The sequence below is a fragment of the Cyanistes caeruleus genome, chromosome 18 (assembly GCF_971803275.1).
Source record: "Cyanistes caeruleus chromosome 18, bCyaCae1.hap1.1, whole genome shotgun sequence".
NCBI lineage: Eukaryota > Metazoa > Chordata > Aves > Passeriformes > Paridae > Cyanistes > Cyanistes caeruleus.
In genome coordinates, this window is record NC_141718.1 from 8,952,538 (window position 1) to 8,977,695 (window position 25,158).

At 44.2% G+C, this 25,158-nt stretch overlaps 1 long non-coding RNA gene across 1 annotated transcript in view; it reads left to right on the top strand.

The window, feature by feature from the left end:
• The window catches only part of LOC111936560 (uncharacterized), a 254,657-nt gene that overhangs the window by 41,846 nt on the left and 187,653 nt on the right, over nucleotides 1–25,158 (top strand). The window contains exon 8 of the long non-coding RNA XR_015277844.1: nucleotides 14,340–14,461. This is a non-coding gene — a long non-coding RNA (uncharacterized LOC111936560). The remainder of the gene's footprint in view (nucleotides 1–14,339; nucleotides 14,462–25,158) is intronic.

The following is a 25,158-nucleotide window of genomic DNA, read 5'->3' on the forward strand; positions in this document are numbered from 1 at the left end:
CCTCAGGGCAACTCTTCAGCAGATGGGGCTTGTTAGGGGGAATGCGGTATCCTGCTCTGCGGGATCCCGGCACCCAGGCAGGGCCGGTTTGGGGGGGATTTAGCAGCTTAGGGACCTCCGCCCTGGGAGCCGCACTGCAGTATTGACTTTCACGTATACGATTTTTAAAGGTGATTTAGGCGTGAGCACTGGATTTACAAACGTATTAAGGTGCCGATCTTCCACTGAAGGCAGCGAAAGCTGGAAGCTTTAAATGCCTTTTTGGAGGGTCTGAGCCTCGGGCCAGATTTACAGAGCTGTGTAGATATCTGAAATGCCTGGTGATCTTTACAAAAGCACCAAATGAGTTAGACCTGTCTCCTCTTGACTTCAAAGTGACTGACTAGTAGAGATAAGAAGGTTGGTCCAAGATCTGAGTCTCAAGCTGCCTGTATGGCTTTGTGGAGATGATCTTTAGGAGAGTACATCTTACCTTGAAGCCCAGCTCAGTCTCACTGAAGGTCAGAGTGTTGTGGGTATTTCTGAAAATACTACCTTGCCAAAATTAAGTAAACAGAAGGGGGTTGTTGCAGTGAAACTATTGACCTGCTTGACATCCAGTGTGCTCTACATATGCTTTACTTTAGTCATGCAAATCTAAGAGAGGAAAATGGGATTCCAGCGTTACCCCATTACCCCTTGGAGTATGGGGTATTTAGCAGTGAGGAAAAGATGTTCAACACAGAAAAATGGGGAAGAGCAAAACAAACAAGGTGTTTGGGGTGAAAGAGAAAAGCAAGCATCAGTTAATGGAGTAAGGGAAAGGAAAAAAGGGTAAATGTCCAGCCCAAACGGACTTCTGTGCCAGAGTCGCTGAAATAATTTGTTCAAGACACTCCTCATCTTTGCTTGTAACTGAAGGCTCTGAGGACAAGGGAGAATGTGCCTCATGTTTTTAAAGCTCTGTAAGAAGCTCCAGGTCTCTGCTACTGGGTGTGGACCTTTTTTACCCTCAGACAATGGCTGGATGTATTATGCAGCAAGGAGAGCACCAGCACCAAGTCATCCAAGCAGCCAAACCACTGAGGTTTTTTCTCCCCATTGCTGTTGCCACCACAGTCACAGCTGGCCTTGAAGGCTCCTCTGCTATTCTGAAAGGGTATTAACAAGAGAATGCATTTGCTTTTCTGCTTGGCAGAAGGGGAAAAGAAAGTAAGATTTTTAACAGATATTCTTCATGTTCATTTGTAAAGATTTAGTTCTTTGTCCTACCCCTGTGTCATGGCTATCTTAGATCTGATTGCTAGAGAACTGTTGCAACAGATACTCACCTAGTCTGGAAAATCCCTTCTCCTGATAGGGCTGCTGAGGAATTAAACCACGACAAAGATCCATGGTCATGTTGCACAGAATATTCCATCGTACAGGAAAGTGGTGACAAGAGCTTGTTTAAACAGAAATGGATGTGGGTAAGATTTAGGTTGGTCTCCTTCCCTGAGGAGTGCCTGTGAGGAGGGACAGTGTGAGCAGAGTAGCCCCAAAGCTCCCTTGGCCTCGACAGCACGGTCAGAAGCAGTCAGGACAGGGAGGAGGGAAGGCACGTCCCTGTTGCCCCTCTGGAGCCATGGTGATGTGACAGCCCCGTTCTGAGCCGTGACTGTCCGGTGACAGCACAGCGGCCCCGACAGCTCTGGGTGCTGCGGGCGTGTCCCGCCTGCCCGGGGGCTGAGAGCAGAGCAGCCGAGGCAGCTGCCTGCAGTGGCTTCCCTACACATCCTGCTCTTTTCCGTGCCTGCCAGGGCGTCTGAGTGAATAAGCACAGCAGACAGGGGCTGAGTGACAGCTGCCAGTCATGTTGGCTGCAGGGTCTTCAGAGGGAAGGCAAACAACCCCTTTGTGTCTGTGTGTTTCCCCCTCCCATATCCCAGCTAGAGAGCCATCCCCAGGGCTTGCTCCTCATGCCAGCAGCCACTGGGTACATTCTTTTCAAGTCCCTTCTCAACACAGACCTGTTTTGCTTCTGTTTCCCACTTTAACTGCTTGCTGCAATGTCCATATAATTATTTCTCAGTTGAGCCTTGAAATACTCCTCCTTGCAAGTGCTCAAAGGCTCATTTCCACACAATAAGGGCAGTTAGCAATTTCTTCCCATCCCCATCTGCTACCTGCCTGCTCTGGGGGACTCAGTGAGTAGCAAGAGACTGGCAGAACTCTCATCTCTTGGATGCTTCTGACAATTTCTATTAAGGAAAGCTGAGAGCATATCAATTAAATAAATATATTATATAGACATAGGCAGCCTTTAGGATTTGCTTCTATTTTCTGCAGTACTCCTTGATGTCATGCCTTAAAGACATCTTACCTCTGGTAGCAGCAGCTGCCAGCAGGATCATGGTTTTGGGTCAAGAGAGCCTCAGCTCCTGTGAGAGAATGAGCAGAGCTGAAGGAAGAAGGAAAGTGGCAGAGAAAGATCCCCCTTGGCTACTGGGTAACAGATATTGGCTCGGACTTGGGAAACAGCAGAGAGGAACCAGGCTAAATTTAAACAGATAAAGAGGCAGATAAAAGGAAACCAAACAAAGCGTTAAGGTTTCTGAAGCTAAAAATCGGGCTAGTCTGCAGCAACCCAAAGCATTTCCTCGTCATTTCCAAGCAAGCTGGATAAAGCACCAGAGAATGTGCACTCTGGGCTGCCCTTATGGGCTCTGCTGGCCAGTGGAAGTCAGGGAGACGTGGGGAAGCTTTGGGCAGATTCTTGCGTATTCTAGAGGGGGCATGAACTTGGTAGCTTGAAGCACTCATTCGTGACAGTAGGCAGGGGATTGAATTGGTAAATCTGTCAATCTCGGCTCTTAAGAGAAGCCTGGCTGAGCTCCTCTTTTGAATTGCAAAAGTCAGCTAATGGTGTGATGGGAAGGTCTGGGAAGTGGCACAGGGAGACAGACGTACATGCTGAGGTGAGTGCTGATTGAGGATGGATGAAATCGGACAACACTGAAATACCATGGGCTGGAATTGCAGTTGTTTAGCTCAGATCGGGCATCTGATATCTTTGAAAATCATCCCATCAAGGCGGAGCCTCTGTAAATAGCACCACTTGATGTCTTAGGCTAATTCTGCAACCGTTGAGTCTGGAAGGATGAGGCAACAACTTCTGATAAGCCTGACTCCTTGGAGGTCTTGTCAGCTCACTCAGAGACTTGCAGGATTGGCACATCAGGAGGTTTGTTTCTTCTGCAGCTGCCAACAATAAGGAATCATGTAGGCTCTTTTCCATCCTGGTTAGTTAACCCCTGGAGAACTTTGCAGAGCTCAGTCTGTGACATCACCAGGTGTGGTGGTATGGCCAAACTACCATACCTGGTCACTGTGAAAGAAAATGGGGAAGGTTTTGCTTGAAGGCTCTGGAAGGCACTATTAGAAGCATCCTTATTCTGCTCAGTAAGAAGGCCCCTTTTTCCTTCCCTGAAGAAGCAGCTCCTGCTCTCCTAGTTTCTGATGGAAGCAAAGGCATGAACAGGAAGAGGTCCTGTGTGGTGAGCCCAGACCTCAGGCTCCTATCTGATCCTTGCTGGGCCGGAAGTGAAGATACTTATCTGACATTTGCAATTCAAAAGCTGTGTCATTCCATAGCCCTCTCCTTTTGGCCTTTCAGGTATCAGAGACAGGTATTCCCTTTCCCCCAAGCAGCTGGCCCTGGGCTCTGACTGCTTGTGTTGGCTGTGGACCTGCCCCTACAGTATTGCAGCCCTGCTGACCTCAGGGCTGGGATGCACAAATGTGCTCCAGCTCTTAGAACAGTCCTGATTCAAATAGCACACTGCTGGTTGGGATGGAGTAAAACATATGGAACTATTGTTTAAGAACACTAGATATTGGATTTTCTTGATGCTCTGTATCAGCTGCCTCATCCTTTTTGAATACAGAAGGGATAGATATGGCCTGATTCATTGTCCTGTGTGGATCAGAGAAGGTATCTGAGAGCTTTCTACACATTTATGTTTCACCAAAGTATTTATAAAGATGGGTGTTTATCGCCTCATATTTTGAGGTTTATCTTTCTAGATGTGACAGACAGGCTTATTCAGAGGCAGATTCATTTACTGGAGCCAGCTTCATCTTGTGAGGGAGCAGAAGCTGTGCTTATGGACAAGAGATGTACTTTCTTGATTAAAACTCTGCTGAGTTCAATAAACTGATTTATTGTGGTCAAAGAGAAATGAAAACACTTAAATTGGTGATAGCTGAGCTTTATTAAAGTCTTAATGATTATAAACCTCACAATAATGTGACGATATAGACAGAACTGCACTTGCTTTGTGCCTTAGATCTGTGTCTGAGTTATCCAGATTATTTGTGTGATATCTGATATCATCACAACTTTTTTTTTCCCTCTGGATGCTGAGTTGTGTCCTATCAGGTGGATGGATTCAGTGTTTGGTTTTTTTTTTTTTGTTTTGTTTTGTTTGTTTTGTTTTCCTTTTAGCTGCTCCCGATTTTCCTAAGTTTCTTCTAAGGTGTTAGAAAATAGCCCTAAAACATAACCAACCCAAATGCTTGAATGGATTAGGTAAGAGCCCTAAACAGCAACAGAAGAGAAAATTCGTAAAAGTAGTTCTACAGGTTGAATCTTTGCCTTTTGGATCTTAGTTTGTATTGCTCAAGGTGTTAGAAAGAAGAGTAAAGAAATTTTTGTCTGACTAAAGCAATAGAAATATCTTTGACTCTTACATGCTTTTTTTTTTTTGAGTTAATACTAAGGCTGTTTTTTTTTTTTTTTGGATGCAGCTTTCTTTAAAGTTGTGGGGAAAGGGAAAGTTGTTCTCCTACTGCCTCTGCAGCTCCATCCCTTTCTCTCCTTCCCCCTCCTTTCCTCTTGGGTTGCTTGCCTTTCATGTCTTTGTTTGACATCTAGGAAAGAATCATGAGGTGCTGAATATTATTAACTTCTAAACACCTAAGAAATCAGTAGGAAATCGCAAACATTTTGGCCCCCTGACAGTCTCCGTAAATGACCTGTCCGAAATCCCTCCCCTTCTGAGATGAAAAGAGGGAGCCAGGCAGAACGAAGGAGAGAATGGGGAGAGCCACGGAGTGAGAGGGATACACAAAATAAATGAGAAATATGATTAAGTTATTTCCTTGGCTGGGTCCACAGCTGGTTCTGGGTATTTAATAAACAGGTTGACACTCCAGGTTCCCCTCATTAGGTGATCACTAAGGTCTGGGCTGTCATAAATCAAAGAGCCAGGTTATCAAGGCCTGTGATCTTTAACTGTACAGGGGCGCCCAAGTGTCTGCCCCGGCGAGGGCTCAGCAGTGCAAGCTGTAAGGAATTAGCTGCTGCAGCACTTCAGACCGTGCACAGGCACCAGCCCTGGCCCAGGATGGCTGTGGGCTCACACAGTTGCTGTGTCCCCACTCAGCTGGGGCAGGAGCCAAAGGCACTGCGCTGCAAACCTGCCTGAGCGCACCTCTGCGTCGGGACAGGGAGAGGAGCCATCTCAGCTCTGTGCTCCTGAAAGGGACAGGGACAAGCAGTTCTCTTTATTTCCTTCAGAGAGGAGACACGGCACAGCCCAGTCTGCTGCTGTGCCATTCCAGCACTGTGCTGGCACCACAGAACCTACCTATGACTTACACGGCTGAGGAGGAGCTCCTGCTCTGCATTGCTGAACTGAACCACCAGTGCAGAAGAACCACCACAAAGGCACACTGTGATACCATGGCAGCTGCACCCTGCACTGCCCATTGTAGAGGTAGGACCTGCACTGCTCCTTTTACACTGCAGGTGAGGCAGAAACTTGATGAAAATTGGGCTGCCTGAAGCTACAGCCTGAGGTCTCATAACAAACCTGGCACATTAATAAGTTCTGTGAACTTGAGTACAGCAGAGCATCAAATCACACAAGTTTGGGCAGTAAATAATACAAGTAAGAGCCAAGTGGACTTCTGGGAAAAAAAAAAAAAAGCCTGTGGTCAATCTCAGCCCTGCTTTTGTGAGAATATGAGTTAATTTTTAGATGATGGGAGTGTTCTCCAGTTCCTGGTTTTCCCCACTGTTGAATAGCCATTATTACCCACAAAGCCAGGAAAGCCTTGGGAGGAGTTTCTAGGCTGATTCTGCAGGACAAGAAGCTTTGTGACACAAACAGCAGTGGTGAGAAAACTGAACCATGTGCAGCTCTTGTATCTGCAGTGTGTGTTAGAAACTGAAATGACCAACAGGGGAAAAGGAAATTAAGAGGGCTTCTCAAAGTAGATGTGTATTCCTGCACTTTAACTGGTGGATGGAAAGTGCCTCAAGCCACCTTGGTAAAAGTTTTGAAGGAGTGGGGACTGTGGGCAGAGCACAGCTGAAGGTTGTGTTTTACTCCTGGCACTAGTCATGAGACTAGTGACATTTCCACATACATCAGGAGGGAGTTTGAGGCCCAGCTCTGTGTTAGAGGGTGGGAGTCAGCAGTTCCAGAGGGAGGCAGTGCCTGTGAGCTGCAGCAGTGTTTTGCTGCAGGTGCTGTGGCTATGCTGGTGGCACCTCCCTAATCCATTGTCTGTGGAGCAAAAGAAACACTGTCCGTGTATCTTGGCTGCTCGTGAGGGCTGGGGGCATTTTCAGTGGGGTCTATGTGAGGAACCACATCAGTGGGGCAGGGAAGAAGTGCTGAGTTAGGCTTGTTTTCCAAGTGATTACCTAAGCTGGGCCTCAGCTACTGCCTCCTGCCTTGGACAAGGGGATGATTCTTTGTGGAAGAAAGACTGGGGCAGATGAGATGGCACAGAGATGACTGCTGTTTTCAGGAACTGAAGGCCCCTAAAGCCTCATCCCAGCAAAGATGGATTCACTGAAGCAGCTGTACACCTTGTCACATCTTGTGTGAAGGCCCACATCTACCTGTCTACTAGATATTCAGCTGATAGGATAAGTGATGTCCCTACAGTTTAGCCCAAGCTGAAATTCCTTGAGGGGCTCAGAAGGCACAGTTCCAGCTCTGCTGCAGTCACTCCAGGGCATTCCATGCCTATTTATAATGGTCTCTGTGGGTTTACTACTTTACAGATTGTAATGCAACTCACTGCCATGGGGGAGAAACATGCAACACTAAAGTATGACATGCTGCCCTTTGGCCATCAAACCGTGTGGTTTGTGTCAGGCTGTGAGGTGGAAGTGTCTGGTTCACAACAGTGATTTCAGGGTGTTTTCCTGCCTCCTTCTCCTCCTGTTTTCCTCTGCTGTACTATATTCTAGCTACGATTCTGTCCTTAAACACTGAAGCATCTCTGTTGTGAAAAATCAACTAATGCTGTGCTTGTAAAGACCAAGAAAGTGAAAGAATGTATTATTCCATATGCCCTTGTTTTTAACCCCTCCTCTGATTTCAGTCAATAATATACAGATTTTGGCAGAGGTCAGAGACAGATCTTCATATCTTTGCTTGAAAAGTGTTTGCAGTTTGTCAGTTTTATGTTTTGACAACAGAATCAAGTGCCTGAATTTTCAGAAGAGCTCAACACTTGACGAGTGGTCAGTGTAGTTTGCTCTTTTGAAACCCAGGACTATGCTTCCTGATAACCACAGAGGACTTACCTGTACAGCTAAAGGCTCACATTAGAACTTTTAAAAGTGCTTACTTTGTTTAGGATTAGGCTAATTTACAAATGGCAGATCGATAATTTAATACCTTCTTAAGAAATCTGATAGGAGTAGGATGCTGAAATGCCCTCTCTGCCTCCAAAAATTATTCAATAGCCCTGTATCATTTGAGTACTGTTGAAAATCCCATTCTGAATTCTAGTCTTTGCTCAGCTCTTTTTTTGCAGTTGGACAGAACTCTCATTGACTTTAGTGGTAGCTTTTCTTGAATAGTCAATTTTTTAAGCCTCTTCTCCAATAACAAGCCTTCTAAAAGTGTACTGAAAGCAGAAACCTGTCTGAAAGGCACTTATGTTACATCTAATGTAGGTATACCATGAATTTGGTCCCGTATATTCCACATTCTTGTACACACAGTCTATATTATTAATCATTGGATTGTGTGTCAAGACTTGAGGTTCTTGAATTTCAACCTAAGGATATGAGTTACCAAACCAACCAAGCAAGTGAAAATCTTCTAAGTTATTGCAGGAAATTGCCATCACTACCAATTTGTAAGGAGTTTCCTGTGTTCTTGTTAACTAGTTCCTGTCTGTACCGTATATTTATGCAAAACAAAATCTGTCTGTGCAGTGTTTGGTGTCCCATCAAAGTCATGACTGTCGAAGTGTGACCTGTGTGGTGCATATCTGTATTCCATCCCCTTGGAGAATATCTTCAGATATTAGGGAATAACTTCTTTGCTCAGTAGGTTCAACCTGTCCTATTTTAATACCTAGGGAAATAGGAGGAGTTTGGATTTGAGCGGAACTGTGTGCTAAAGGAATCCAAAGTTGAATAGTTTGAAATTTATTTGGAGTGCTGGTGTTTTCTACTTAGTAAACCACTGAAACTTCTTGGGAAGAAGACAGCATCTCAAAATCCCCTCATTTTTTCTAGGCTGTTACTTACACAGGTGCTGATGCAATTCTTTCAGTTTATTTATTTTCCCATTATTTTAGGTGCAATAACTTTTTTTTCTGATTGAGGCATTTACTGTGGAGAGCAATTCTGCACACCCTCATTATCCTGCTGGCACTGTGGAAGAAGGATGATGTGAGACCCTCTGAGCAGATACAAACACTCTTGTGAAGGGAAGGTTGAATGACAATGTTCAGATGGGTGTGACTGAATGTCTGCAGAGACATGAGCCTTCCCTGGGCCTAGCCAGCCTGTTTTCTGCTGCCATTCCACATTTCCACTTTCCAGGTTGCCCAGCTGAGCTCAGGGACTGTAAACTACATTTTGAAAGTTGGTGAGTTCTCCCACCTAAATGCACACAGGCTGATGTCCTTTACTCTGTGTATCACTTGTACGTAGGCTCAGATAAGTTGAATGCAACAGCTACTCATATCACTCAAATCCCCTCCAAAAGCCAATTTTTGGCATTGCATGACTCTTCCTTTTAATTATAAAAGCACAGAACACCCCATCTAACTAATTATTTTGAATTGCATACTGAGTATTCTAATAGAGAAAAACCAATTACCTTCTGATGGCCTGGGTGGAGTCCCAGACTGGGTCAGTTTTCTGTTATGTAGGTGTGGGTTGGGGGTTGATGTACTGCTCTTCCCACTTGCAGAATAACGAACTGCTGGGTTGAAATCAATTGTCTGGTGTCCAATATCACATTATTTTAAGGGAGAAGAGGAGGTGGATTTACCTCAGGCCTAGCAACAGCTGAGCTATTTCACAGGAAGGACTGAAATATTTGGAATATGTGTTTTGGCTGAGCTAGAAAGCAGGCCAGGCTACAGAAGGAGGTCTGTAACTCTATAAAGAGCAGAACTAGTGGGAGAAAAGAAATTGTAGGGCTACAGAAGGCCTGGTTTCTGCTCTAGCTACTTTGTTTTGCCCCTCATAGCCATGACTGCTTTTATTTCTCAGCTTTGTCCTTCTAACTCTTATCAGTGTTCCACTCGCAATGATTGTAAAAAGCACTGGATTTAGTTGAATGGCTTTGCAGCAGCCTGTGTTGGATGTTTTGAGGCACAATTTAATCCTTTGTTTCTGTAAGGTACTAACTAGCTGTTTTCAAATCCTCTGGTGCCACTGGAAAGTGATTTCTTGGAAACTTTTCTGCTGAAAGACAGAGCTCTGAGATATAATTAACACCAGGCTAAGTGCTACTTAAGCACCTGGTGTTGTTTATATTCTGAGTTATACAGACTTTACTGTTAATTTTGTCATGAGTAAGCACATGTCACTGTCATGTAAGACTTTAGATGACTTTATCCTTGTTATCTTAGAATTTCACTGTTCTGCCTGACTTAGTTAAGGTCTGAATTGAGGAAGTTTTCATTTCAGCTATAGCTATTACTATTATTGCAGTTTTTAAAATATACAGAGGTTGCTGAATGCTAATGAATGTGAGTTTGAAGTTAAATATAAGCACTGAGGAATGTGGGGATGTGTCTGTCATTTGACATCTGCACCAGACTGGATTAAGCTTTCTAGAGTTTTCCTCCTCCTTAGAGATGTTCTTAGGTGTGGTGTCAGAAATATTTGCTAAAAAATTCTGCAGTCTGTCTTATGCTGAACAGCAGCACGAAGGAACAAAGTGGAAAAGGGGCATTGAGGATTAGGATACTGCGGTTATTAAATAATTTAGAAGAATTTTATATGCCTTCTGATGGTTCACACTGAGGCTTTTCTAAGGTCAGTATTTGCTCAGTCTACTTGTAGAGAAAGAGAGCAAAAGGGAAAGAAATTAAGAGCAAACCAGAAATGTATTTCAACATATTTAACTTGTTACTTGATGTCCCTACTGAAAAGGAAATAGGGGAAACCTTGGAAACCCAAGTATTTTTGGCTTAGGAGCACCCTGGTGAATTATTTTTCCCTTCTCCAGTCAGGACTGTGGCCTGAACTGTAGATCAAAGAAGAGCAGCACTTTGCTTAATCTGGCATTAAAATCTACTTTACCCCAAAGAGACAAGTAGAAAAAGAAATTGAGGCCCAGGCTCCTTGGCAACTGTGAGCTAGGTTGTTCAAATGGTTGGTAACTGTAACAGTTAAAAAGAAAAAAAATAGGAAAGATATATTGCTACCATATTGGAAAGGACATTGCATCCCAAGCCAGGGTTGTTTGCTGCTGTTCGAAAGAATGTTCATAGCAGTGCATGGATAGGCTTCTCCCATTTTCCTTATGGTATTGCAAAGAATAAATGGTGGCCAGCTGATACATCTTCAGGTCTGCTTCAGAAAATGTGTGCTGAAGATGCAAGCAGTGATTTTCTTCTTTGAATCTGTTCTGCATCACATGCTGACTTTACAGCTCTTGAGCCAGGGAAATGTGACATGGCAGGTGCCCATTTGTCGTGCATGTGACCACATAGCAGACAGTGCCTGCTGGTGACACTGGTGACACTGAGCTCTGCTGCTGTGTTTGGTGCAGAGGCTGCACTCTGACCCTGCATGGTGCTGTCAGGTCCTGTGCTGTCACATGCAAACCTCCCAGCTGCTTTGATGGGGGACTTGAAAGGCAGTCCAGGATTCCTGAGTCACTGTTCCTGGTGAATCTCCTCAGTCCACACCTTGCTTATCAGACCAATCTGATATCAGACCAGCTGCTGAGCGAGCAGATCAGTGTTTTGGTTCAGGCCAGTCCAGGTGGGGAGCTCAGGGTGACTCAAATGTGGCTTCCTTGAGGTCTAGAATTTTTGTCATTCTCTCCTCAGAGCCTGTTACAGAAGGAGGCCTGCTGCCATTCCCAGTTCCTGGATCTATGGCCATGTGGTGATCCAAGCCCTGTGCACAGAATCTGTTCCACAGCTTGGATAATTTATGATGTTTCCTTTTCTCTCTGGAGAAAGAGGATTTAGCACACAGCCCCCCAGTTGGGCTTTACTGACAGAAGTGTTATTTAACCTGCTTTGTCTTTGTTCTGGACTGTGTCTTTCTCTTGATAGGAAAAATTACCTTGAGTCACCATTAATCTTTTAGTGAATGTGGAAGTAAAGAAGGCATTGATGACTTTTTTATTTTTTTTCCTTTCTGCTTTTTATGTATGGTGCATGTAATTTGTTTTGCAGTTCTGTCCCTGATATTTTCTCTTTCTCATATGCTCTTCCTTTATATTAACCCTTACCTGCGTGTTGCTATTTCCATGTTAGTGTTCAATTTTTTGGAGTTAGTTCAGATCAGAGGCATTCCATTTCCCTTCTGTCAGTTTGCCACTGTACTCTCGGTGTAGTCTGTCCAGAAAATTCCCACCTTACTCTACCTTGCTTCCCATGGGAAGTCTTTACAAGAAGCCAACCTCCCCAGCTTGCTGGCATCTCCTCTTTTGCAGTCCAGTGTCCATTATTACCTTTCCTCTGACAGAAAAACATTTGAGGTCATGATTCTTTTTCATCCAAGTTACCTTCTGGTTGCAGTGTTCAGCCAGTCCATTCCTGCTGGGTATGAAGGTGTTCAAAGCAGCTGATGACACAGTTCAGCTCCTCCACCTTGTGAAATAAATGTGTTCCTGACACACTGGCAGAGTGGGGTGAGCAGTCTTTGACTGGCAGTGTTGCCTTTCCAGAGATTTCCTGGCTCATTTTCCATGAGCTCTGGGCAGCTCCTATTATTGCTGTGTGGAGATTTCTCTCAACCACACTGGATGCCTTTTCCTCCCTCTGACATAACATAACATTTCAAATTCCCAGATAAATCAAAACTTTTGCTGGTGGGAATTGCATTTACAAAAGACAAAAGTATATTTGAGCTGCCAACTGCTGTTTGTATTCGTCCATGTTTGTGATCCCTGTCGTTTGTTGTTAGAGAACAAACTTGACGCGTGTAGATTTTGATTCGCGTAAAACCACAGAGAATGTGGTGTTTGATCTGAACATCTTAGAGAACAAGGAGGATTTGGTATGTGAACAAAACACTTCGCTATTCTCTTGGGTAAAGGGGTTTGCACATCCACTCAGAGTGCAGAAACAACAGCATATAACTTAGGTGCCCAATTACACCCTGTGTGTCACCAAGGAGCTGAAGGAGCAGCTCACAAATACTTCATAGTCTGAAAACAGTCAGATGAAAGCTCCAGCAAAAGGTACAATGCATTCAGGGCAATTGTGTGCTTTAATGCTTTGGGAAACAAAAAAAAGTCTAAATTTGCAGTTATCCCTAAGGAATTATCTGTGAGCTCTATCTGCAAATAATAATTTAATCAGCTTATTTGGCTGCCCAAATGGTCACAAAGCTGTAATTGATTAAAAATGATCCTTTTTGTAACAAAATAAGGCTGCCGAATAGAAATGAGATTTTAAGGTGATTCTAATGTGTCCTGCTCTGGCAATGTGATAAGGAGCACTTCTGTAGAAAACTAAAGAATCTCACAGCAAAAGGTTTGGGGACTGTTACAGAGAAGTCTTTTCAAACTTTAGGCCAGTTTAGACTGAATTTGGATTTTTTTTCTTTCTTTTTTTATCTTTTTTTTTTTTTCCCCTTTCGTTCCTTTTTATTATTTTTTTTTCAGTGTATTCATGTTTCCTTGGGACCTGAATGAGGGAGAGGAACTTCTTTTAAAGGCCACATGGCTCACTTCCAATTCTGATAGATAAAGTCAACCTGCTTGGCCCTACCAACAGGAAATAGGATGCTGCCCCTTTAAGCGGACTGTAAGGAGTATGGAATTACGGCTAACTTGGTTTGGAGCCTTTGTGTAAGGCTTTCAGGAAGAGATAAACCATTAATCATGCACAATTACTCTGACCTTGCATGAACTAAAGCCTCTCTGAACACATAAGATTACGGTCTCTGGGGACCTTGAGACACTGACACGATCAGCTCGTCCGAGGGCATTTGAAATGGCTGCACAAAATGGCTGAAAGCTTGGCCTTGCTTTCCTTCCCTTAAACCCGAGTCTGTCTTCCACCCAGGACAGGGATTTATCCACCTGCTTGCTGTGCAAACTAAGGAGAAGTCGTTTCCCTTGTGCCAAGCTTTGTGTTCATGAGTGGAAATGATGGCAGTGCTGAAGAGAGTGAATTACATTTGAATTTTGAGATGTTTTTTAATAGTTACTGAGTTGGAGCATTTTACACTTATTTCTACCCTCTCCCTATGGATATCTTATTTTTCTCTGGGGTTAGAACAGCTTGTAGTACAAATGTTATGATCAGTGGCAGAGGTTCTTAGGTAGCTCAGCAGTGTAATTCACTTTTGCTGTTGTTACTCCTTTTCTGGTGCTAGCCTCACCTGTTCTAATTAGATTTTAGATTATGATTTTCAGGGTAAGTTACATTCCCTCTGTTAGTTTTGTTTAGGATTTCTTTGACTTCTTAAACTCCTTAAACAACCATGTCCCACACACCTACTATGATATACTTTCCTCTGTCTCTTCTTTTTCCAACCTCTGGCACTAGCAGCAATATGTAAAATAATAATAATAATGATAAATAAGCAATTAAGCATTTACTCATCAAGTAATTATTCATTTTAACTCGTAATTTTTCAAAATTAGGGTGAGCTAAAAATGTACACAAAGAGTTGCAGAAGCACAACTAACTGAAATGCTTGTTAAAATGAAAGTTTTTTTGTTTGATCCTTCATTCTGTGTTTGATCCCTACAGCTTCATTCACTTATCAAGTTTATACTGCTATAAATATTCTACTTACATATATGATCATTTAATGTTATTTACTGCAATGTGACACCTATTTTGAACTAATTTTACATTGCTATAACTATCTTTCCTCTGTCCACTGAAGTAACAAATTTCTGATTTTTTAGAGATGTGGTTTTAAGAAGATGGAGATGGCTCATTCTGCATTAAAGGACTGGACAGGGGATTCCAAACTAAAATATGGCTCCAGTTCTGACCAGCACCTTTGTGTTGCTGTGTAGGAAGATGGGTAAGTCCAAAAGGAATAAATATGGTCTTCACAGAGGGAATGATGCAGAGAATGTGTATTAGGAATCCCTGAAAAGGGGTTTTGAAGGTAGAATCATAGCATTGAAGAATGTCCTGGAAGGCACCCACAAGGATCACTGAAATCCAAAAGATAAGCATAATTAAAATACCACAAGGATAAGGACAGCAAAGGAATTGCTTTACAAGGTAAGATCTCTGGCACTAATGTCAGACTGGTAGTATCAGGACATCAGTTGCTCTCTATTTTATAAGGAAGGTTTCTCCAGATTGTTTGCTGCAAGCCTTCTGCACATTGCCGCTGAGTTTTTTCATGGACTTGGTTCAATAGTTTGGTAACAGCTGATTCTGGTTTGTATCAGAAGGGTATCAAAAGGCTCCCTGTTCTGTTAGGCATTGAGGATGAGAGCCTGGTTTGAGGGAGCTGTCCAGTTCTTGCTGGAGAAGACACACAGTCTGTGCTGCTCTTCTTCATGGATCTTTTATTAAGTTTTTTCCCTTCTTTTACATTTCCCACTAATGTATTGTAAACATGCAGTCAATGGTTAAAGGGGTGCTCTAAGTTCTAAGAAATATACTGCAGAATGTAAACTCACTGGAAACAGAAAAAAGCTGAGACAGCGTGGTGCTCACACTGTCCTGATTGTGGTGCTGTAGGGCCACAAGCGCTCGTGGCATTCTTGGGCAGCTTGGGCCAGTTTTCAGAGAAATGTGAATCCCAGCCCTGCTCCTCTTTTAGGAAACAGGCTGTGGAAGAAATTGAAATTAGCTGTGAGAGGGAAAAGGCAGGAGCTTGCTATTAGGACGGGATGGGAGTCTGTTCTGCAGGAGCAAACATCAAACAAAGGTAGATTATTGTCTGATGTAGCCCAGCTGAAGTCAGTGTCAGAGTTGCATCACAATCAGGCTTGAAGTGAGCAGTATCGGGCCCACATTGGTTTTCTGCTTTGTTTTTAATCCTATTGCACCTTGTTGTGACCAAAGATGTGGAAAGATCTATTGTAAGAGGTTTTTAAGTGGAGCAGTTCTTTACTTGAAGGAAAAAAGACAACCCACTGCTTTTTGGGTTCAGTCCAGGTGTGCATTCTATATCTACACTGCAGTGCTGTCAGTACAGCTGTGTAGCTCTTCCTGAGGCAGCTGTTAACAAGTTGGCCTTGATACTTCTCTCTGTGCTGCCAGAAACATAATAGATTCCATGTGTGCCTTCTCCAAAAATATTATTGACTCTGCCTTTTAGTATACACCTAGGAGTACTGATGCTCACTACCTTAAAACTACCTCAAAACTACCTCAGCCATGTGTATTCAACCTGTCCATACTTTGGACTGAAAGGCTGGGTGTTTTCTTTAGTTTTAGATTTGATTTTACAAAATCTAAAACCTGATTGAATGGCTTCTGCAAGTAAACGTGTCCTGGTTTTACCATTCTTCATTTGGAATCTGAAAGGCTTTGTTTGTTTGGGTCTGAGATAAAAATGGACAGAAAGACAGTCAGGCAGCAGATATCTGTGTAGATTATTCTCTGCTGCTGGCAGTCCAGGTGACTCAGTTAAAGCAGTGGAAGAGCTGGCTGAGGGCTGTTCCATCCTAGTAGGGGAGAGAGAACTCCAGGGGTTAAAGGCAAGAGCATCCCTTTTATAATTAGGACAGATCAGAAGTGGAGCAAAATGTTCTTGCAGCTGAATCAGCTGCCCTCTAACCAGCCTGGAGTCTGGAGCTGGGGCCTGATGGACACTTGTACAGAATGCAATTTAATCTGTAATGGCTGAGGAGGACTCCTCAAAGTCTGCGGCAAATGGCAATTATTGTCCCTTTTTGTCACATCCCCCCAAACAAAACAAAAAAAAGAGGAAAATTAATGAAAATAACAACAGGGAAGGATCCTAACTAGCATGCCCTGCCTCCCCCTTTCTCTTTAAAAATCCTCTGCAATATAGTGACTGAAATGAGCTGCCCAGTATAATAAAATCTCTGGAGCACCAATGTGAAACGAGAATTCCTCCCCCACACACAGGCACACACACCCCTGCTCCCTAATGAGCAGGGAGACGCCAGCTTGGGGGCTGCAGCCAGTGTTAAATTAGCAGAGAAGGCCATCGAAGTGGGCTGACTCCAGCGTAAACTGCCTTAAGTGTCTGTTTATTAAATCACACCAGCGCTTAGAGTCTGCCCTGCTGCCACATCAGAGCTGTCTGCACACAGACAAACCCAGGCCAGTCCCGGGGGAACCTGGCCCAACTGGATACTGGTGGTAGTAAAGGCAGGGGGAGGAGGGAGCAGCCCTCACCAACAGCCCCTCATTAGGCTCCATCATGGGTTATTCTTCTAGAGCAGAAAATCCTTTATTTAGGGTCACTGTTTGCATTTGTAGCAGTGGGGAAACCATAAAGTTGTGTTTCCCTCTCCTTGTTAGGAAGCAGGAGTCAAGGCAGGCATTTGCTTACTAAACTGCTGTGTCTGAGCATGGAGAGTGGCTTTCCTATGTCAGTCCTTACAGGGAAGTGTTCCTTCACTTTCAACTCAGTCTTTCAGTTACAGTGGGAGTAGGTTGTTAATACCGAACAATTTTCTAAAAGGATTCCCCGGTCTAGCTAAGCCTTTGGGAATAAAAAATTCTGCTGGACAAACCTTAAGTTATCATATCAAAGGAGGGAAAAATCAAAATGCTTCTGTATATTTGCACAGTGGGAGGTACAGTGCGGGCTTGTTTCCAGATGGGATTTCTACACTTGCCTGTTAAACAGTACTGTTACATATTCTGCAGTTAAGGCAAACAGAAGAGAGAGTCAAGCTGGAAACCTTGTTCTGTAAGTCAGGAGACATCACTTCTATTGCTCCTAGTTCTGAAACAAGAGCCCTACTACATTCCCTTCTTTCTCAAGGACTGCTTTTAAACACAGTTGAAGCCAGGGCTTCTGGTTTATGATTCTGCTGCTTACATTCCCAATGGGCCTGCCTTGGTCTCTGCTCTGTGATTCCAAGGTAAGTATCCTTTTTTGCATAAATTCCCCAAAATAAATCTTCAGGAGAAGTGGATGACCCTCTCATCCCATATGGAGGCATAGAATGGAGTTTTGGAAAAGTGTCTGAAATAGCTTGTTCTCATGAATTGCATGGGCTTGCTGAACAGCTCTTAAATTTCCCATCCTACCACTTAGGCTTGATCTTTCTCTGCAGTAAGATTTTGAAGCTTCAAACAAGTTTCATCCATGTGTTGTCAGGTGAGGATGTTGAATGTACAGAATGTAGCTCCATTTAACTAATTTGTGGGTACTTCCATACTTGCGTTCCCTACTCAGCCTGCTGGTTTATGTCTTCCATGAGGGATTTTTGCTGCTCATTGGCCTCCAGAGGCTCCATTGCAGCCCAGATACCACTTTCTGTGAAAATGGGTTTGGAGTCATGGTCAAGCATCCTTTTGTGAGGTGGCCTGTTGACACTGGAGAGGAGCAGCAGTTGAGCCAATTTGTATGAGGAAGGAACCATGTAAAGTTTAATATGAAGTCGTTGGTTTAGCTGGCAGAAAGGAGAGGTGGGCTGTTTTCCATTTCCCTTTAAAATGTCAAACACTAATAGTCTCTTCCGATCGTCCTGAGATTGCCAAATAATTGACTCCTGCCTACAGCAAAAACCTCCCTGATCCACAAAGCAGGAAGCTGATGACAGCAATTGCCTGAACGTGTCCAAATTAGTCAACTCCTGGCAACCCCAGCAGGGTCAGCAGTGGCAGCCCAGGGGTCGCGGGGCAGCAGGAGATGGAGGTTGGAGATTGCCCTGCTTCCTGTGCCCTCTCATGCCTCCAGGATATAGAAAGGACATGAAGGATTCCCAGCTGGAGCAGCCAGCACCTGAACTGTGTGTCCAACAGAGATGTGTTTATCCAGAGAATCTGCTGTAAATTAGCCAAAGCAGGGGCTTAGGGGCAGAGTGGGGAAGTGCCTGTCCCTGTGAGTGGTGGCAGAACACGTGTGTGTGGGGTGAGCTGGTGTCACACAGCTCCTGCTGGGTTTTCTCCACAGTTTCCCTGATCTGCCGTGTAGGACTGACCTGTGTACAGCTTGATGGGGTCTGTCCCAGGGCTGGATTATTTTTTCTGTAGCTTCATTTGTTCTCCCACATCTGTGCAATTGATTGTAGGAAAATGTATGGACATAGAGTGTTTAGGAATATGCACACAGCCCTGGAGCTCAGAGAGGAGCTAGAGAAGGGTGTCCGTCAGGCCATTCCTGAGCCTCTTCAACACATCCAGTTACATGTGCTGGGTGGTTTGGTTTTATAAAGTGGTAGCAGTAAGGCAACAACCTCTGTCCCCATTCCCCCCTCTCTTGCCTTTGAAAGGACTTCAGTGTGCCTGTGACTTCTTGAAGGCAACTCAAGCATTTAGGGGTTGTGGCCTTTTCATAAGATTATTTTAGGACTCAGAGAGAGGACAGAGGGAGAAAGAGAGAAGCACTGTCTCAGAGCTCCCAAGCAATACCTCTGTTGTTACAGGCAGGATGAGAAAGTTTTAAGAGCAGGCTCTTTGTGTGCTAGGCTGTATTCCTCTCTGTGCTTCCTAAAGCAGAGGAGTTGGGGACAGGAGCCTGCCCTGACAGCTCCCTGAGCGTGCTGCTGCAGGTCAGGACCTCTGCCCGGGGAAGGAGCACTGCCTGTGGGCCTCCCACGTCTGCTCACGGAAAGCCTGGCTGGACTCTCTGTCACACTCTGACAAAGGTCACTTTTACATCCCATCTTCTAAAAGGTCACAGCATGACCCCAGGTGCAGGAGAAGAGGAGGAGGAGGGAGAAGGCAGCTTTCTCTTTTTTTTTTTTTTTTTTTTTTTTTTTTAATTTGTTACCACTGCCTGAAAAAATATACCTTGTCTTTGCTCTTGTACTGCCCCCTCTCTCGACCTGCACTGGCACTTTCTCTTCCTAAATGCTACACCATAAGCTCTCTCCCTTGATAGGTTTCAATGGGTGGTTACTGGATCTTCTCCTCTTTATCCACTTTGTCCCCTCTGCAGAGCTGTAGCTGTTGTCCCTTGATGAATAAGCAAACACTTCTAACCTCACTGTGCCCTCCAGATGTAAAACTCTTTGTGCACAGTTCTTCACCAGAGCTTGTATGAGATGCATGAACACAAACTGCTACACAGATAGTTTTTCCTTCAAGGGCTGTGTGGAGGGAAGGTACCAATCCTTCTCTTATTCATCCCAGTATATAGGAGTAAATGGATACATCTCTTGAAAACTACCTTCCCTTGCTCCTTTTTGGCAGTGATTGCACAGGTCAGTGGGGCAAGGAGGACAAAGGCCAGATGCTCAGGTGCCACATACTGCTGCAGAGTTGTTTCCCAAACTAGGATTTACTGAACCAGCTAGAAGATGAAAACTATTTGTTCTTCTTGACTTAAGTAAGGCCCAATGGTTAACAAGACATTTATGTGAAACCCATAAGGCTTCAATACAGAACTAGTGTCTTTAATTGCTGGGTCATCTTCCCAGCATGATTTGAAATTTTTCCCTCTCATAGAATTTGCAGCAGCAGTGGAATAATTTTCGGCATTTTGGATGCTAATAGAAGGGATAAATACAGGGGTTTCTTGGTCTGCTCATTTTAATAATTTGTTTCTTAAGGGCTGGAGTGAGATGGTGAACATGATTCTCTGGGGGCTGCAGGGACTTGTCACAGATGCTGGACAAGTCCTTCAAACAGCAGACATGGGACATTTAAATTTTACAGACACAGTTGACTTCATGAGGGCGATAACTTGATACACGTTATTTTATTTACGGCATTCATTCTTCACACAGAATTTCCTTAAGATGTTTAAGTAGAGATATAAAGAGTTAGAGAATCAGAGAGGAGTCTTTTCAGAAAACATACTATAACTTTTGAACAGGAAACAGCCTGTCCCTGGCTTGTTTTTGAAAAATAGATGGCCAAGTTTTCACTTTAAAATGTAATGATCTGCATCTATCTTAGATCTCTCTGTAAGGGCTTTTATTGCTCACATAGCTATGTTTTTTGAGCTAGTGTCCTTTAATAGAGGTACTTACTGTGAGCCCAGAGAAATTAAGTATCTCAAGACTGTCTTTCAGTTGTGCTAATACCCTAAAAAATCCACATCTAATTCCTAGGATCGCAAAGGAAATTGATGCAGCTTGCAGACTACCCACCAGGCCAGTGTACCTGTTCCTGACCTTTAACTAAGCAGATCGATGGAATTCTTTGTATTGGCCAGACCACATGAAAGTCAAAGTCTGTGGAGAAGCAGAAGTTGCATAAGGTCAAAAACTAGGTCATGGCTGAGCTGGGAATGCCAATGAACTGGGCTACCTGTTGAGCAAAAAAAGGAAGAAGTAGCCATGATGAAGAGTACCCAAAGGTGGTTTTCCAGGTTCCCAGTCAGAAAGGAGACTGTTCCACTAATTGGGTCTTAAAAGGTCTTTTCTATTCTGTTTAAATTCTTACAATATGCCCCTCACTGAGATATGAGGGTGTCTGTCTAAGGATGTCTCTCTTTTCATTCTTTTCAGCAGTGTTTGTTTTCCTCCTTCCCCTTCCCCATTCTTTGCAGGTTCGTGAAGAGCATTCAGACCCCATGAGGGGGTCTCTACAGATCTCCTAAGAAGATTAAGCTCTCTGAATATTTCATGCCCCTGATTGACATCTCTTGAGGACCTCTTGTAAGCCTGGCGCCCGTATTCTTGTTTAAAAAAAAAAGAGAGGGAGACAAGAAAATCACATCCACAGAAAAAAATTGATCCTATGGGCCCGACCCCTGCTGACAGAAGGCACTAGACAGAGGCAGCTTCTCTGGGACATCTCCCCCTCCTTTCCCTCCCACCACTCTCTACTGTGAAATAAAAGGAAGGTAATGGGATTTTAAGAGGCAAGGAGTAGGCAGAGGAGGAGGGGGTGGTTGTGCCCCGTCCCCTGAGCCCCAGTGCTGCGGCTGCTGGTTCCTCAAGAGCCATTGTGTGCCCCTGTCCCCGCTCCCGTTCTGTGCAGAGCCCGACCTTCCCTAACGAGCTGCGGGCCGAGCCGCCGGCGCTCATTAGGGGCTGAGCCGGCAGCCAGCCCCGCGCTCCCCGTTCCGCCCCATTAAGGGCTTGCCCCCGCTTGACAGCGGGGAAAGGGAGCCGGCGACCTGTAAATTCTCACCAGGCTGCTTGAGAGCCTCCCTTCCCCCTCAGTCAGCCCGCAATAGGCAACTGAGAAGTTTCTTCTTTATTTAGAGAGGCAGGGCCAAGCAGATCTCCTCACATGCTGGGTTTAGGAGACATTTCTTGGTGGAAACAGGGGGATGAGGATTAGGGGGAGAGAAGCAGAAAGGAACAGCTCTGAGCCCTTCTTACAGCTGGAGCAGAGAGTTTTGCTGCTGTGCTTGCCGTCGATACCCGTATTGGACTGCAGCGTCCTGTGTTCCTCTGCTCCATGCTAAGAAATTGGCACAGCTTCCTGCTGACAAATTTATGGGAATCATTCATGGTGCTGGGGATACTGCACAATTACGACCATGCAGACAAATGGAATGGTCACTGCTGAGTGATTAAGACTCCACCAGCTTTTGCAGTACTTTAACCTTTTCCTTGCTCAAGACTCCAGAGGTGCTAAACTCAGTTTAAATTCTCCTCTTTGATGTTAGACTTGCCTTCTCAACATGATTAATCTCTATTAAACTTGAATATCCTTTCAGTGTTTCTGTGTGGGGTATGGCTGGACACTCCAGCAGTGGTACTTTAGACCGTATGAGTAGGGGACTCACTGGTATTAAGATTTATAGAGAGCTCGATTGTTAGGCCACAATATTATCACCCCTGGTTTAGTCTTTGTGTCATTTGTTGTTCCTGACACTGCCACCCTGTGCCCTACCTGTGTGGCTAGGTAAGCTGGGCAGACAGCAAACTGTTCCAGAACAGTTGCAGTGGGTTTGGAGGAATTTAATTCTCTCCTACTGAAATGAAAAAATGGGACATGGACTATATTTTCATCTTACCTGTAGCCACTGAAATGAAGTGGAAAAAACTAGACAGACTTCCTCATAACTCTACCAGAGTCTGGAAGATGGAATCCTACATCTGGAGAATTATGCTCGCAGTTTTCTTGTAGTGGGTATAGTCTCTATAGACAAAATCCTAGATCTAAGATCAGTGAAACCCTTTTTAAAATCCAGTTCTATAGTGTAAGACTTTCCTGTCTGGCTCCTTAAAATCCCTTCTTCTACTCAGTTTCTTTGTCAGGCTGAGCAGAGCAGCTGAGAATGACAGAGCCTGGAGACAAAACTACCCTTGAGCCATTCCCAGCTTCTGACATGGTTTGCCCAGTCTCTCTCATGGACACAGAGAAGGAGCTTTTCAAAAGTGACTGAATGCCTCCCATCCTCTCATCACTCCTCTTTCAGATGAGCAACAAATGAAGCAGGGAAGACTGAAGGTCATTTTTCTCAATGGCAATCTGCTGGCCTACTCACAGACTTCTGCTTCTCATCTACCATGCTATCTCATCTGTAATTAAACTAGAGATGGTTTTTCTGGAAGGAATCTGCTGATGTTTGGGACTAATGGGGTGTCTTCACTACAGAGCTCTGACATATCTTACCTGCTTTGGTAAGACTAGCACACAAATCACACATGCTGTGCTTCTGTTCTGAATGCTTTGGAGAAGCCTGTTTGCCTCCCTCATTCATTTGCAGAGACTTGAGGGAGAAATCCTTTCCCTGACTTAGAAAAGTGGGGTGTAAATGAGCAGGCAGTGAAAGTATCCCTCAGTGCCTCGGGAGTACTCTAAAGATCCTTGTGCACTTGTGTTGAAATGGTCAAGGAGGTTTTTGTGTCTTTTTCTCTTCTACTAACTGTGGTGCCATATAGAGCTTACTGATAATATCACAGTTTTCTAGATTAGTCCTAGGAAAATAGACCTAATCTTCTGTTTCTGGACACCTGATACAAACCAACATATTGCTCTGCAAAGCAGTCCTTAGCTCCTACAGAACTGTGGAATAATACAAGTTGGAAGGGATTTTTGGAGGTCATACTATCCAAGCTCAAAGAAGAGGGGGAGAGCAGTTAAGAATCCTGTTCCATCCTTAATCCCATACAACCATCTTTTCCCATTCGGGTTTCCAGGAGTCCGCATTGCTGCATCCTGCCAGCCCTCCTTGCTGGAGTGGCCTTTCTGCAGTGGCTGTGGCCAAAGGAGGCTGTGTGACCTCTGTGTGGAACTGTGGAACAGAGGTGGGCTGCAGCCTCAAAGTTGGAAGTTCATGGCACTCATCCAAGTCGAAAACTGCACAAAGCTATAGTGCTGGCTATGCTAAAAAGTGGTTAGCACAGTAACAGAAAGAGAAAACTCAGGGTTTTCATAAGGAATAAAAAAATAGTAATGGATAAGCTATGCTGTTTTTAGAAATGCATATCCAGGTTCAAAACCAGAGTGAAATTTAAACTTGGTTTTTAGGGTTCTGAAATTTCTGGATAATTTTTTCCATTTTAATTTGTGGTTAGGAATAGAACCAGAAAGACCAGGATACCTCACAATTTATCTGAGCATTTGGAGTTGTGAGCTGAACTAGAAAAATGTACTAGAAATCACAAACAAGCTAATAATTTCCTCCAAGGTTTGGAGCCCAGTTTTGCAGAGTTGGGAGGTTTGCTATAGTTTGCAGTTAGACAGCAGTCAGGAGTGGGTCAAAACCAGGATCTGGGGTTGCAGGGAGGTCTCTGTGACTGGGGCCCTATAAAGGCTTGAAGGTTTTCCCCCCATCAGGTTGCACTTGTTGCTCTAAAGAGGGTAGAGCAGGTTGGGAGAGTCACTGCCTTTGTCTTCCCTCATAAGAAGAGATTTTTCACTGGATGTTATCAAAGGTCTTAAGAATGTCCCTTTGTCAGAGGGAGTGAAGATACCAGCAGAGAGAAACACTGACTTTGTCATCCAAAAGTGAGTTTTTCTATAGGAAAATGGATCCCATTTATGTTTGCAGAGACTGTGTTTTGCCTTGAAAAAGCTGGCTAAATTTGGAATTGAAGTCTATGACACATTTTCATTTGGGTAGAGAGAGATTCTTCTTTAATCCATTTTGCCAATAGTGAAAGCTGCAAATGTACTATGACCTAATGCAGTGCCAAGTGTAGGTGTTTGGAAGTGTGTGGGGAGGAAGGAGTTAAGGATTCTGCTCCATGAGCCATCCACAGCAGGGAATGACCCAGTTTAAAAGGGTTAACAGTATTTGGTTTTTCAGAACTATTTGTTATATCAAGTTAGTGCAGCAGAGGTCACCCAGGTCACTATGCCTCCCCCTTCCCTCTCCATCCCCAGCCCCTGCTCCGTTCCTTGTTTCTCCTCTAATCCGATGACCTCAGACACAGCTCTTTCCTTATGATGTTCTTGACAGCATCTTCAGACAATATGCAGCTCGACGCCAGTTGTCTTTCCCTTTTTCTCCTGTCCCTCAGGAGAAAACCTGGGATGCTAAAAGGCACTTTGTGCAGTGGGGAAAAGCCTCAGCAATTTGTTCTGTGGTTTTTGGACAAGAGTAGGTCAGAAAACAGTTTTCCATGTCTGTGCTCTGTTAGCATGGCTGTCTTTTCTTCAGTGTGTGTGTTTGGGTGTTTTTTCTCTATTTTGTGTGTGTGTGATTAAATTCTCATTTATCCACTGTACATTCTGGTCTCTTCCATTATGATGTCACTG